The 12184-nt window shown below is 47.6% G+C and overlaps 1 long non-coding RNA gene across 1 annotated transcript; it reads left to right on the top strand.

The window, feature by feature from the left end:
• The first annotated feature begins 23 nt into the window (after nucleotides 1-23).
• LOC131592685 (uncharacterized) lies at nucleotides 24-11312 on the top strand. The gene is made up of 3 exons (XR_009280692.1): nucleotides 24-545; nucleotides 9262-9502; nucleotides 10484-11312. It is a non-coding gene; the product is annotated as an uncharacterized LOC131592685 (long non-coding RNA).
• The last annotated feature ends 872 nt before the right edge of the window (nucleotides 11313-12184 follow it).

Here is a 12184-nt window from a genome sequence, read left to right as displayed (position 1 = left end):
CACAGAGCCGCTCTGCTTCCGCCGCAATGGCGGCGCCGCTGGCAGCCAGCGTGGGCCGCGGGCTTTCCAAAATCACCGCCTTTCACCCCAAAACTGCGGCTCTCGGGGCAGTGTGACGGCCTTTCGCCTTCAGGCGGGCGAGCGCGGGGCCGCCTGCGCGTTGCAGATCCCAGTTGTGGTACTTGATGCTTAATCGAGGTGGATATCCTGGATGTGGCCTGGATGAGCCCCTGAGGCGGCCTGGCCGGCAGGAGCGGACACCGGGAGCCAGGAAAACCCTTCTGACCTGGAGGAGCGGGCACCGGGAGCCGTCATCCTCCTGGCCAGCTTCCGCTGGCAGGGATTGGGAAGGACACCAGGAGCCAGTGGCGTCCTACGTGCGGATTACTGGAGTGGGAGGAATATCCCCTCTATATAAATTAGATAGGTACGCCTTTACAGAAACAGCTTTGAACACCGGGTCCGGGCAGATTTGGGTTGTCAGGGTATTCAAAAGACCACGCCTTGTGTATCCCTGAACAGAGAGACACAGATTTTGGACACAGGTAATTTTAATTATCTTTCCAGCTCTTTGGATGGCTTTTGCATAACTGTAGTCAGTTAATTCACTTCTCTACAACTTACCATGAAAAACAGGGACACTGTGTCCCCAGTGGGACCATCCTCCAGAGAGACTGCTCTGGGATAGCACTCTGGGAGTCTTTCATCCCCACACCAGGTCCAAATTCTCCCTGAATCCTCGCCACACTCACTACCACTTTTTTCCTGCACTGTGAGAACACTACAGGCCGGATCTCTTCAGGAGCAAATGTGTGGGCATGTTGAGACAGAGTAGAAGATCAGGCATCCATCCTGAAGGTAAACATGGGAGTTCAGAGAACTCGGTGAAGTAAGCTGGGCTCTGTCCCCCTCAGAGGGACCCCTAAGCCAGATCAGCTCACTGCTCATAGGCTGTTGGGGGAAAACAAGCAGCTTTAGGGTAAAAGCTGAGCTCTGTTGAAGGCAGGGGGTAGGAAACAAGCTGTGTTCAGAGGATGTGTGTAGCTGATACTCTCTGCCCTGAAGGTCTTTCCTGTGTCAGACTTGCCTCAGAGCAGGGCAGGCTCTCACCCATCCCTCTGCCAGGGAAAGCAGAGTAATACCATGTCCTGCTCAGCTGCAGAGCTCATTTCCACACACTGCAGCATCTCTGCATGGGACATCAAGGTGCCAAGTTCATGCTCAAGGCGTTGTTTCTGTTCCCAAAGAAGGCTGCCCCCTGACCTGCTGCTTGGCTAGGGTGGCCACCAGCATCGTTGCCAGAGCCCTCAAGCCTCTCATCCTAAATACGAGGTATTTAATGACTTCCGTGCAGGGAAATCTGCTGGAAGTGAGATCTCAGCCTTTGTGTCAACTCAGCTACAGGGACTGGGCTTTTGGTTCCTACTTTCCAAGGAGAGTGTCTGGAGACAGAGCTGCTGTATTTGAGGAGCACCTCCCTCACAACAAGCAACTTGTGGCAGGGATGCAGGTGGTGGCTGTAGGTGACATGAAGCTTCTGGTCCCAGTAGTACTTGGCAGTTCCTGCCTGGCTGCTGCATTACAGCCTCTCTGGATCCTGGCCACCAGCAACTTCCCCAACCCTCTCCAGAGGATCCCAGGAGATAATTTTTGCTGATTATAGCCTCCAAATAATATTTTCCTCCATCTCAGTGGACTGGGTCAGATTATTCAGGCTTAGCCCTCAACCTTGAACTGGGTAGACACCCCCTTCATCCATCTGCATCCATGCACACACTCCCCTGCATTCCAAAGTTGCCTCCAGAATTGACTTCCACTTAGTGTGGATATTTAGCTCCTGTTCAGTTTTGCAAGTAATTCCTGAGTGCAGCCTCAGTGATTCCGCCAAGTAAGAATCAGCTCCTAACTTTGGATAACTTTGGGTAATCCTAATTTATCCTTCCTGTTACCAAAACATTCAGATTCTTGGCTGGAGAAGCTCCTGTTCCTCCCCATCTCTGACAGGACCAGCACATCCCAGCTTTGTTCCAGTCTCCCAGTGATTCACTGCGAGACACCTGCGGGTGCTGTGGCCATACCTGCAATGTCAGACTCCTCTTTTTTAAGGGTAGGGTAATTACAGCCCTATGCAGGATTTTTAGGAAGGCTAGGAAAACCAGTTTGGTCATCCCTGTCCCCAAGGACACATCCTCATAATTGCCTGCGAGCAACAGAGGAGGAGGGACTCGGACAGGTCCAGGGTGGGTTGCTCGAGTGTCCATTGTGCAAATCCCCCAGCATTCCCTATGCACCCCAGCTGTTCCTGGGATGGCATGTAATGCCCAACTGGTATGGAAAAATGAGGTCAGTATCTATTCTGGGGGCACTGGCAGGAGTTTAGGGGACTGGGGGGAAAAGGACAGGTCAGCTCCTGGATGTGCCACCTCAGGGCAGCCCAGCCAGCTGCATAGTGGGGAGCAGGACCACTAACGCTTGTCCCAGAACAGGTTCTTTAATAAAGCATTTCAGCACATAGTGAGTCATTAATTACACGCAATCCTACAATGCAAATAGTAGTAATATTAATAAAAAAAATTTTTACTGCATTCCATACCATGTTCCCACCCTTGCAGGCATCGTGCCCCTCCTCCTATCCTGCCTTGCCCAAAGAGCTGCTGCTGAGCTCCTGCTTCTTGTTATGCTTCATCCTTGTTGCCCAGAAACACCTGGGACATTGGAAGATGTTCCTTGTACTCTGTCCCTAGAAACCTGGGACTTCCCAGCTCAGGTGAAGCCATTCCCAGGTGGGTTTTCAACAATGGTGAGCATCCCCAAACTCTGTGTACCAGCACCTCCTCAGCATGATGTCTTGGGAGCTCCAGCTTTCCTAACAGGCACAGACAGATAGCAATGTGGCATCAATACACCCCTGGGAAAATCCCATTCTGCCACAGTTACAGAGGGACCACTGTGAGCATGTGGACCCACATCCTCAGTGCTGGGAGCAACACCCAAGGATCTCCAGCCGTCAGCGCACCACAGTGGTGACACCCTCCAGCACACGGCTCAAAGCACATGAGTGCAGCCCTGCACGCACACCTGTGTACACACATCCCTGCTCCCTCAGCTCTGGCCTCAGGAATGCTGCCGGCATCACATGCAGCTGCCAGGACAGGGCTGCGGTCGATGTGGCTGCCGAGCAGGTTTAGCGGTCACATTGATCCCAACTTGTGCTGTGTCCATTTAGCCCCAGCACCAGCTTGTTCCCTCCTGGGGTCTTCCCAAAAACACCACTGCTGTGGAAGTGCTGCACTCCCCTAGCAGGTGTGGAGAGCTAAACTTGCAGCAAAAACCTTGGCACAACCCTGTAGCTTGGTATCACCTGCAGGCAAAGACAGCTCCTGTTCAGAGCTCCCCTCTCCAAGATTTTTGCATCCATCCCCTAAGTCTCTTTGGCAACCCCATGGCCATGGCTGGGGTTTTCTTACCAAGTACCCCAAAACCTCCTCCCAGTGATAACACCTGGATGTGGCACTTCTCACTGCCTGGCAGCTTCATCCAGATTTGATGGAGTTTCTTGCTTCTGCAGAGTTCTGCTTGACCCACTTCAAAAAATCTGCATTTCATTGTAGGATTAAATAGTTCCTCCCTTTGGTTTCTGCAATATTTTGAAATGTTTTAAATTCTCAAGTATTAACACATGACAGAGTCATTTGTAACTCCCAAAAATAACCTGGCACACAGGCTAATGACACACTCCCATAATGTTTGACTATTTATCCCAGGTATGGCCATATCATAGAAACATGTAGCCACTTATGGATGCTAAATATGAGCAAAACCAGGGAGCACAGTGCCTGTGGAAAAGCAGGCTGCATAACTTTCTCAGTCTTGCCTGAGAAAGTGGCCTGAGAAATCATGAGGAATTAAAACAATCCTCAGAGACAGAAGACAGCCTTGCAGGTGTTGTTTGTCAGTTTCTTGTTTTCTTGCAAGAGAAGGTCGAGGGGTGGTGTACCCCACTGACCAATGATGGTGATGGGTTATTTCACTGACCAATAAGAGTTTTACCTTTCTGTGCTTTCGTGTATCAGTCTATAAAAGAAGATCTGAGGTAATAAACCTTTGAAGCTCTCCTGTTCAACTCACAAGAGAGTCTGTGTCATTCTTCTAGCCATTCCCAATAGAGCAGCAGCCACTGAGCAATCTTCACAGTGGCCAGAGGTGGGGGACTTCATCAGGGCAAAAGGGTAAGTTAAGGTAGATGTTTCTAGTTTTAACTTCAAAACATTGACATTTTAAACAAAACCTCATGAGCTTCACCCCAGGGTTCAGGCAGACACTCAGCACATTCCTGGCAGCCGAAAAAATAAGGTCCAAGGAGAGCTGCATCCTAGACACTGCTTTTGGGATGGGTTCAAGGAGATTCCCAGGTCCATCCTGGGGCTTAGGGACAACCCAGGCAAAACAATGGTGCACCGATTAAAATGAGCCTCAATCATCACTCTTTTCTTAGTTTGTTGATTGTTAATGTTTAGCCTCACCTGGTTCATTAAGGCTCAGCCATCTGCATTGAGACATAGAAATTACTTGGTATCCCCCCTCACCAGCAGAAGCAGCAGCTTCAGAGCTTTACAAGGGCAATGCTGAGGATCACAGGACGGTACAACAGCCACTGCCCTCCTGGGTGGGTTAAATGCTGGGATGGTGTATTAGACACCCTGTTTGATGGGAAAAAAAAAAATAAAAAATCAAGGCTTAATCAATCCATACATATATGTCAGGGACAGAAAGGAAGAGACTGATTTGACTGTCCAAAGTCAGTCTCTGACAGTTTTAGCTCAAAACTAGTGATCTCAGTTATACAAAGAGAACTAATGGGAAGTCGATATGCTTTGAAATGTACCGTCAGTTTTGCCTCCTCTTAAATTACCAATTTGCCTTTTGCATAGATTGTTTTGTGTACCTTGTTTTTATTCTCTGGTCACTTTGTTTGCTTTATGCAACAGGCAAGAGAGCTAATTTACCTTCTTTCCTTTCTGTTGCCAGGTTGGCTTTATACGTAGCAACAAGGAGGAGAAAGCCTTTTCTGTTTTTTCACTGGTAGTGAAAAACAACCTTCAGTCTCTAAAAATCACATTGGAGACACTGAAGGAAAGGAAAAGCTCTGCCCCCTTTTTTCTTACACTCTTGTCATGTTTTATCAGTGATGAGTTGGTATGCCTTGTCTGGCCCATGAAAGCACCCCTCAGCAATCTCCCTGCAGTAGAATAGCATTCTGTTTCCCAACCACAACAGAAAAAAATTCAGTCTTCAGGGCAGCTCTTGAGACAAGAGGGAGTGGAGACAGCCAGGAACATGCAAATGTGTGTTTTATTTATTTATGGCTTAAACCTCTGAGTGCCAAATCACCTAGCAATGTGAGTGCCCTCCCCGCCTTTCATCCAAACCCAACTTGCATATTGCTGAGCAAACATCAGCAGAGGTGATGGTGGTGATGATGATGATGACTAATTGAAATCTTCGAGCACACCTGACTCAGATTTAACAGCTCTGGCCTTTTTTACTCTGTGGTCTGGCCCTTCCATTCCAATGACTCTCCAAGACAGGATGTATCCTCATTCACCTGATGGGGAACAGAGGCAAGTGGAGGGTTTTGCTGGAATGCAAATTCAGGAATTCGGGAAGGGCATTCAGGATATTCCCTCACAGTTCTCCATTTTGCATTTGCTTCTCATAGAAACAGAGATTAAGCAACAGTGTTGACTGTCTCTGCCACATCCCTCCTAGTTTGTGATTTTTCAGGCCACAGGGGCTGTCTTACCTCCAGATGCAGGTGTTTCAGAGTTGTTTTGTGGAATTTGGCATCTCAGCTAGGTGAAGGAGAAAGACCAATGTCTTCCACCACAGGGAGGAAGATAGTGAAGCACTCTGAACCATATTACAACCCACTCAAGGCTCCACCTAAGATGATGCTACCAAAAATCAGCTTCAAAGTTCTGCCACTCTAGGAGCACCTTGTAAAAGACTTATCCTGTGAGCATTGAATCCTCCTTTTGCACTGAGATGAGTCCCCAGCATGGTGTGCTTTTGGTCTGGAAGGGAGAAGCACTCTGGCTTTGGTCTGGGATGAACCCCTCTTTCCTGGCTCCTAAAGCCCCTGCAAGGCTGCTCTGTGAGCCAGAGCTGTCATCTGCTTAGGTCAGATATATCTTCTTCCCCAGCAGGAAAAATACCCTTGAGGTCTACATGAAGGTTCTTCCACCAAAATAAAAACCAGGCATCAGCTTTGGGGAATCTTGGCAAATCTTTGCTGACCTTTAGCCTTGTTTGACCTCAAAAACTAGGAGTTACCTGTCCTGCTTAGAAACCGGGGAGAGACATGCCCCAAGATGAGTCAGGGGAACAAAGGGTAAGGCCAGATGCTTCCTGGAGGTGCTGACAACTGCATAGAGAGCTGAGGGCTTTGTGCTATCTGACATTCAGGTGAATCCAAAAGTCACAAAAACCAGGGATGCCAGGCATGCCTCCCAGCTGAATGTTCTCACTCCTATACGTCATGCTGCCCTGCTGTGCGTCACCAAGCCGTGGGCAAAAGACTTCCTTGCCTCATGGGAGATGAGCCTCTGTCCTGAAACAGGCTGGTTATTGTACCCAAGTTTTATGCTGGAGATGAATGACTCTACTGTCATTTGGGGTTTCTTTTGCTTCCCCTCTACTTGGTGTGGGAGGAAACACAAAGAGACAGATCCCACAGGAAGCAGGTCTTGCCGTCTGTATAAGGACAGCAGCAACATCCAGGGAAGAAAGTATGGGCATGGGACAATTTGAAGTCACCGGGTAGATGGCAATTTCCCTTTGGTTTGTCTTTACACAGTTTGTGGAGTTGTACCCAAGACTCATGGATCTTTTAATGAAAGGAATGGAGACAAAAGGAAAACAATTTTCAGATGATCATAGCTACAAGGTCTCTGTGTCCATGGGAGGAATAACTGTGCCAGCTAGAAGTCTTCTGCAACAAAAAATACACCACAGAAAAGATTATAGTACAGCCTGCAAAGTTATGAGGGGTAGAGTGTGACTGGATAGAAAAGGACCATTTATCATATTCTCCACTGTGAGGATGAGGGCATCAAAAAAGCTATCAGGTGGCAGAATCAAAACAAGCCCCAAGGAAATAATTCTGCACCCAAACAGGTCATTTGATTTGGCAGCTGCTTGGCACAGGATGTTGCAAATGCTTAAAATTTATCTGCCTTCAAAAATAACTAAACAAATTAATGGGAGAAAAATTTAGTGGCTATTATGTATAAGGACACTTCTGGCTCAGGGAGTCTGAGTCATAAAAAAATGTTGGAGATTGAGGAAATATTCTGGGGAAGTATCACTTGTCCTTACACCCTTCCAAGGGTGGACTTGCATGAAGAGAAGATAGGTCCTTGTGAGCTATTTCTAGATTACAGAATAGAGAAGCACCCATCACTGAAGCTTGGCATTGGCCATGACAAGCTTGCTATCTACCTGTGTGAGTGTGCCCCACGATCTCAATGCTGTGCTGTGCAAAGCACCTCCTAGAGGTTCCGGGGGGCAGGACATGTGGCCCCCAACAGGTGGGGACAGAAGATAGTGCCTATCAGAACCTGTGCAAGCAAGTCCCTGGAGATAAGGCAGTGTCTGGGGAATCACTTAGTGCAGTGCCTTGATAGAGCAGCAGCTGCTGGCTCTCAAGCCAAGAAACCAAGCCTGAAGGTCATGAGATAAAGTGAAGGCAGAGAGAAACCATGACCTGGCAGTAAGAATTTACAAATTTCCTTTTTCATTCCTGTGACATAGGAAAATGAGATAACAAGGGAAAATATTCAAAGCAATACATACCTCAGGCAGGCACAGCTCATCCCAGCTGACCCAGACCCAGCTGCAAGATCAGGCTCTGAAAGCTTGTGCAATATCTTCACGGTCAAGATGCCCTGAGAGCTGTATAAGGAATAGACTGGCAGGAGCAGAATTCAATGTCATCCCAACAGTTAGGAGCACTTTTCAATCTTCTGGGCTGTTCTTACAGCTGTGTCTATAAAAGAGGCAAGTTCACTGCCCCCAAAATAGCCTCAAGTCTTCAAACCTTCAATTACGCCCATATTAGTACTTTCCATTAGATGGCTGTACACTGTACCCTGTACACCAGGGCTCTCCAAAGCACTGTCATCCCTCTCTCTCTCTCCCTGCAAAGTATCTCTGGTGCAGCCAGAGTCAGTGCTGACAGAGCCTCAAAGTCTTGGGTCTCGCACAGCAACCACCTCCAATGTTAATAAAATATTACTCAAATGGCCCCATTGCCAAACCGATGACCACAAAACACAGGAAAGGATGGGATGCCATCCAGAGAGACCTGGACAAGCTTGAGGAATGGGTCTATGGGAACAGCATAAAGTTCAAGGCTGAGTGCTGGTGCTGCACCTGGGTGAGAGCAGCCCCCGGTATCAGCACAGGCTGGGCATGAACAGACCCAGAGCAGCCCTGCCCAGAAGGACCTGGGGGTGCTGTGGGTGAGAGGCTGGACATGCCCCGGCCATGGCACTCACAGCCCAGAGAGCCAAACGTGTCCTGGGCTGCATCCAGAGCCCCGTGGGCAGCAGGGGAGGGAGGGGATTCTGCCCCTCTGCTCTGCTCTGCTGAGACCCAGCTGGAGCATCCAGAGCTGGGGTCCGTGGTATAAAAAAAGTCTGTGGTATAAAAAAAGACCTCTGTGCTGGTTTAGAGTACAGTGGCTGGGGTAGAGTTCATTTTCTTCACAGTTGGTTTTCTTTACAGTTATGGGACTGTGTTTTGAGTTTGTGCTGAACACAGTGTTGATAACATAAATATGTTTTTATTTTTGCTGAGCAGCAACAAAGAGCCAAAGCCTTTTCTGCTTCTCATATCACCACACTGGCAAGAAGACTGGGGGTGCAGAGGAGGCTGGGAGTAGATACAATCAAGACAGGTGACCCCAGCTGACCAAAGGGGTATTCCAGACTGACTGATTCCAGATATAAAATCATGTTCAGTATATAAAGTGCAGGGAAGAAGGAGGTAGGGAGACATTTGGAGTGATGGTATTGTCTTCCCAAGTAACCACTATGTGTGATGGAACCCTGCTCTCCTGAAGATGGCCAAACACCTGCCTGCCCATGGGAAGCAGTGGATTAATTACTCATTTTGCTTTGCTTGAGTGTGTGGCTTTTGCTTTTCCTATTAAACTGTCATTAACTCAAGCCACAAGTTTTCTCACTTTTACTGTTCCAGTTCTCTGCCCAATCCCACCAGAGAGAGTGGCTGCCTGGGGCTTGGCTGCTGGTGGGGGTTAAACCACTGCAACCTGTCAGAGAGGAGGTGGATGCCCCTTCCCTGGAAACATCAAGACCAGGCTGGACAAGCCTCTGAGCAACCTGCTCTAGTTGAAGGTTCCCTGCTCACTGCTGGGGATTGGAACCATACGGCCTTTAAAAGTCCCTCCCAATCCAAGCCATTCTGATTCCATGATTCAGTAGGTGAGAATCCTCTTGTCTCCTGCTTGACAAGGTTTTGGAAATACCTCCATGGATAAGAACAGCTAGAGCTTCATGAGCTCCAGATAATTTCTGAGAGCCCCAGATAAAATATTAACTCAAATGGCTTTTATTATTTATTAATCATACAAATATGAGGAGTAACAGCAGGGTAATTTGATTGTGCTTTGCTGTCAGAACTTTTGACAGATTTTGCAGGTTTCCAAACAGCAAGTAGGTGTGAAAGAAGCATATATGTATATATATTTCATCTATATGTGAAAGTCAGTATGTGGGTGACTTTAAACAAAAAGGAGGTTAGGACAGTAGAGTCAATGGGACAATATTTTCACATGTATGAAAAAACTCCACAGAAAAATATCTGATGGCATTGAAAATTGCTCTGGAAGAGACAGTGTTATACTGTTATAGGACAAGCTAGGTACACTGTTTGCAAACCCTCCCTTCTAATTTATTTTGCTCATAAGTGTTCAAGTAAATGAAAATATGTCTCACTCTAGGGAAAAACTCTGCATTTCTGAAGCTGAACACGTGTTCTGATGCTTAGGAAAGGATCAGAGTGTCCTGGCAGTGCTCACCACTGCTGCACTTAAAGAAAAAAAAAAGGAGATAAATATATTAAAAATGGATGCTGAGGGAAAAACATGCTTAAGGTAGAGAAAGGCTTTTATCTAAGTTTTGTGGCCTTTGTGGAATGTTGGCTGCTTGCTTGCAGAGAGAAGAATTCGCTCCCCTGAAAGTCCTTACTGATTCCTCTGGTTCCCATCTTGCAGTCCCTTCTCTGTACACTCTTCCTGAGAAGAGAGAGGTTTTCAGGCTTCCACCCTACAGGGTTTTTCTGCTTTTACCCCACTCTCATACCAAAGGGGCAGCATGAAGAAACAAATAGCTAAAACATGCCCTTTTTTGGTTCTTCTTGACCACTGGCAAGTATGTTCACAGTTTTTTATCTTCCCCAGGGCAAAAGCAAAGGAAGGGTATTTTGATTGTCTTGGAGATAAGGAGATGCAGACCCACAGGACCAGACTACAGCCAGCTCATCCAGCTCAAAGTCTCCCCTGCAGCACCAGTGAATGTGTCAAAGACAAGAAATAAATCATATTAATTTAAAGCACTGTGCAAATGAGGGTCCAGATGCAAAGGCTTAGCTTTTATACTCCCTCTCTCCTACTCTTCTAGATCCTTGAAATGTCCACACATAGGAAAAATAAACCCATTTGATTTAAAAACCACAGCTTATTGTTTGGGACAGCATCAGAGACTTCTCCATCTTTAAAATGGGAATTCTGCAGAATGGACTGGCCCTGATATGCATCAAGACACAAACATGGCTGTTGGCTCTTTTTGCACCCTTCCTGCACTTGAATTGACAGCTAAAGATTAGAAGAGGGGAAGAACCCATCCTATAGTTCAGGCAGAAGATCTGAGGTGTGCTAGATGGGACAAGGAAATGGGATGTGCCAAACCTACCATGGATTGAAAGCTTCAGGTTGGTGCAGCCAATGGGTTTCCTGCAGGATGGAGAAGCATGAGGTTAATTAATGGAAATCTCACAGCAGGTAAACAAGTCTGGAGAAGATTTATCTGGCCCTGCAGACAGCTGTAGATGGGGATTGAGAGGTTGGCACAACAAAGCATTGAGGGACAGCACCTGCAGGGCACAGCCATGCTCTGCCCTATGTGCCCAAGGGAACCTTTTGCACGTCTGAGCCCTTCAGCCTCAGTCTCAAAAACAAGTCAGGAATATAACTGTGGTTGCCCCAAGGTCTGCAGCAGGGTGCTGACAGAAATGGGGTAACCAGCAAGGGGTGGTTGGAGGGGACAGGAATGCAGATCAGCTGGTGGAGCCAAGAGGAAGACAATCAAACCCCTGAACAGCCCCTGCAGGCTCCAATCCCTCTCTTCTCCAAGCGAGTGTGTGAGCACTGCTCTCCAACATGGACATTGCTGCAGGGTTTCAGTCTTGTGAGTTCAGTGGTTTTCTATTTTTTTTTTAAGACCCCATAGAAGTTTTTTCCAAATTTCCATGGGACAGCAAGCCCCAGGTTAGAGATGACAGCGTCACTCAGCACGCTCAGGCCTGGCAGGAAGGCTTCTCCAGACTTGTTCACCTGTCTGGGAAACTTGCATTAATTACCCTCCCAATGATTCAGGCTTCTGCAGAAAAGTTCAGCCTCCTCCTTTCTACATAGGAGTGCACAGAACAGTTTTCAAGACTGGGGCAAGGGTGTTCCCAATTCTGCTTCACACCCACCACAGAGCGGTTTCCAGAGCTCACAACCTATCAGTTCACACAGCAAAGTGAGTCTTTGTATGTGCCACACAAGCCCTACAAGCAGTTTTTCAGAGGAACATCTCTTTGTTAAGGAAGCTGGAGGTGGAGATGCTAAGGGAGAATCCCCTACACCTAACCCTCTCTGAACCTTTTCACCCAAGAGATTCTGTCTGCTATTCAGCCACTCAAGCCTGCTGGCTATGCCTTGGGCTTGGTGCTTATGCTGCAGTTTGGTTTTCTTCCTCTGGATCTGTCCATCTTTATTGTGGGAAGGGTCATGAAAAGGCCAAATTCAGCCTCAGCAAAGCAAGGTCCAATTCAACTCGCTTGACCCTCCCTGTTTCCTAATGGAAAATCTTCCTGTGGTCAGTTTTCAAGGCCTTGG

Source organism: Poecile atricapillus, chromosome Z (assembly GCF_030490865.1).
Source record: "Poecile atricapillus isolate bPoeAtr1 chromosome Z, bPoeAtr1.hap1, whole genome shotgun sequence".
NCBI lineage: Eukaryota > Metazoa > Chordata > Aves > Passeriformes > Paridae > Poecile > Poecile atricapillus.
This window is presented reverse-complemented; position numbering and strand designations above follow the sequence as displayed.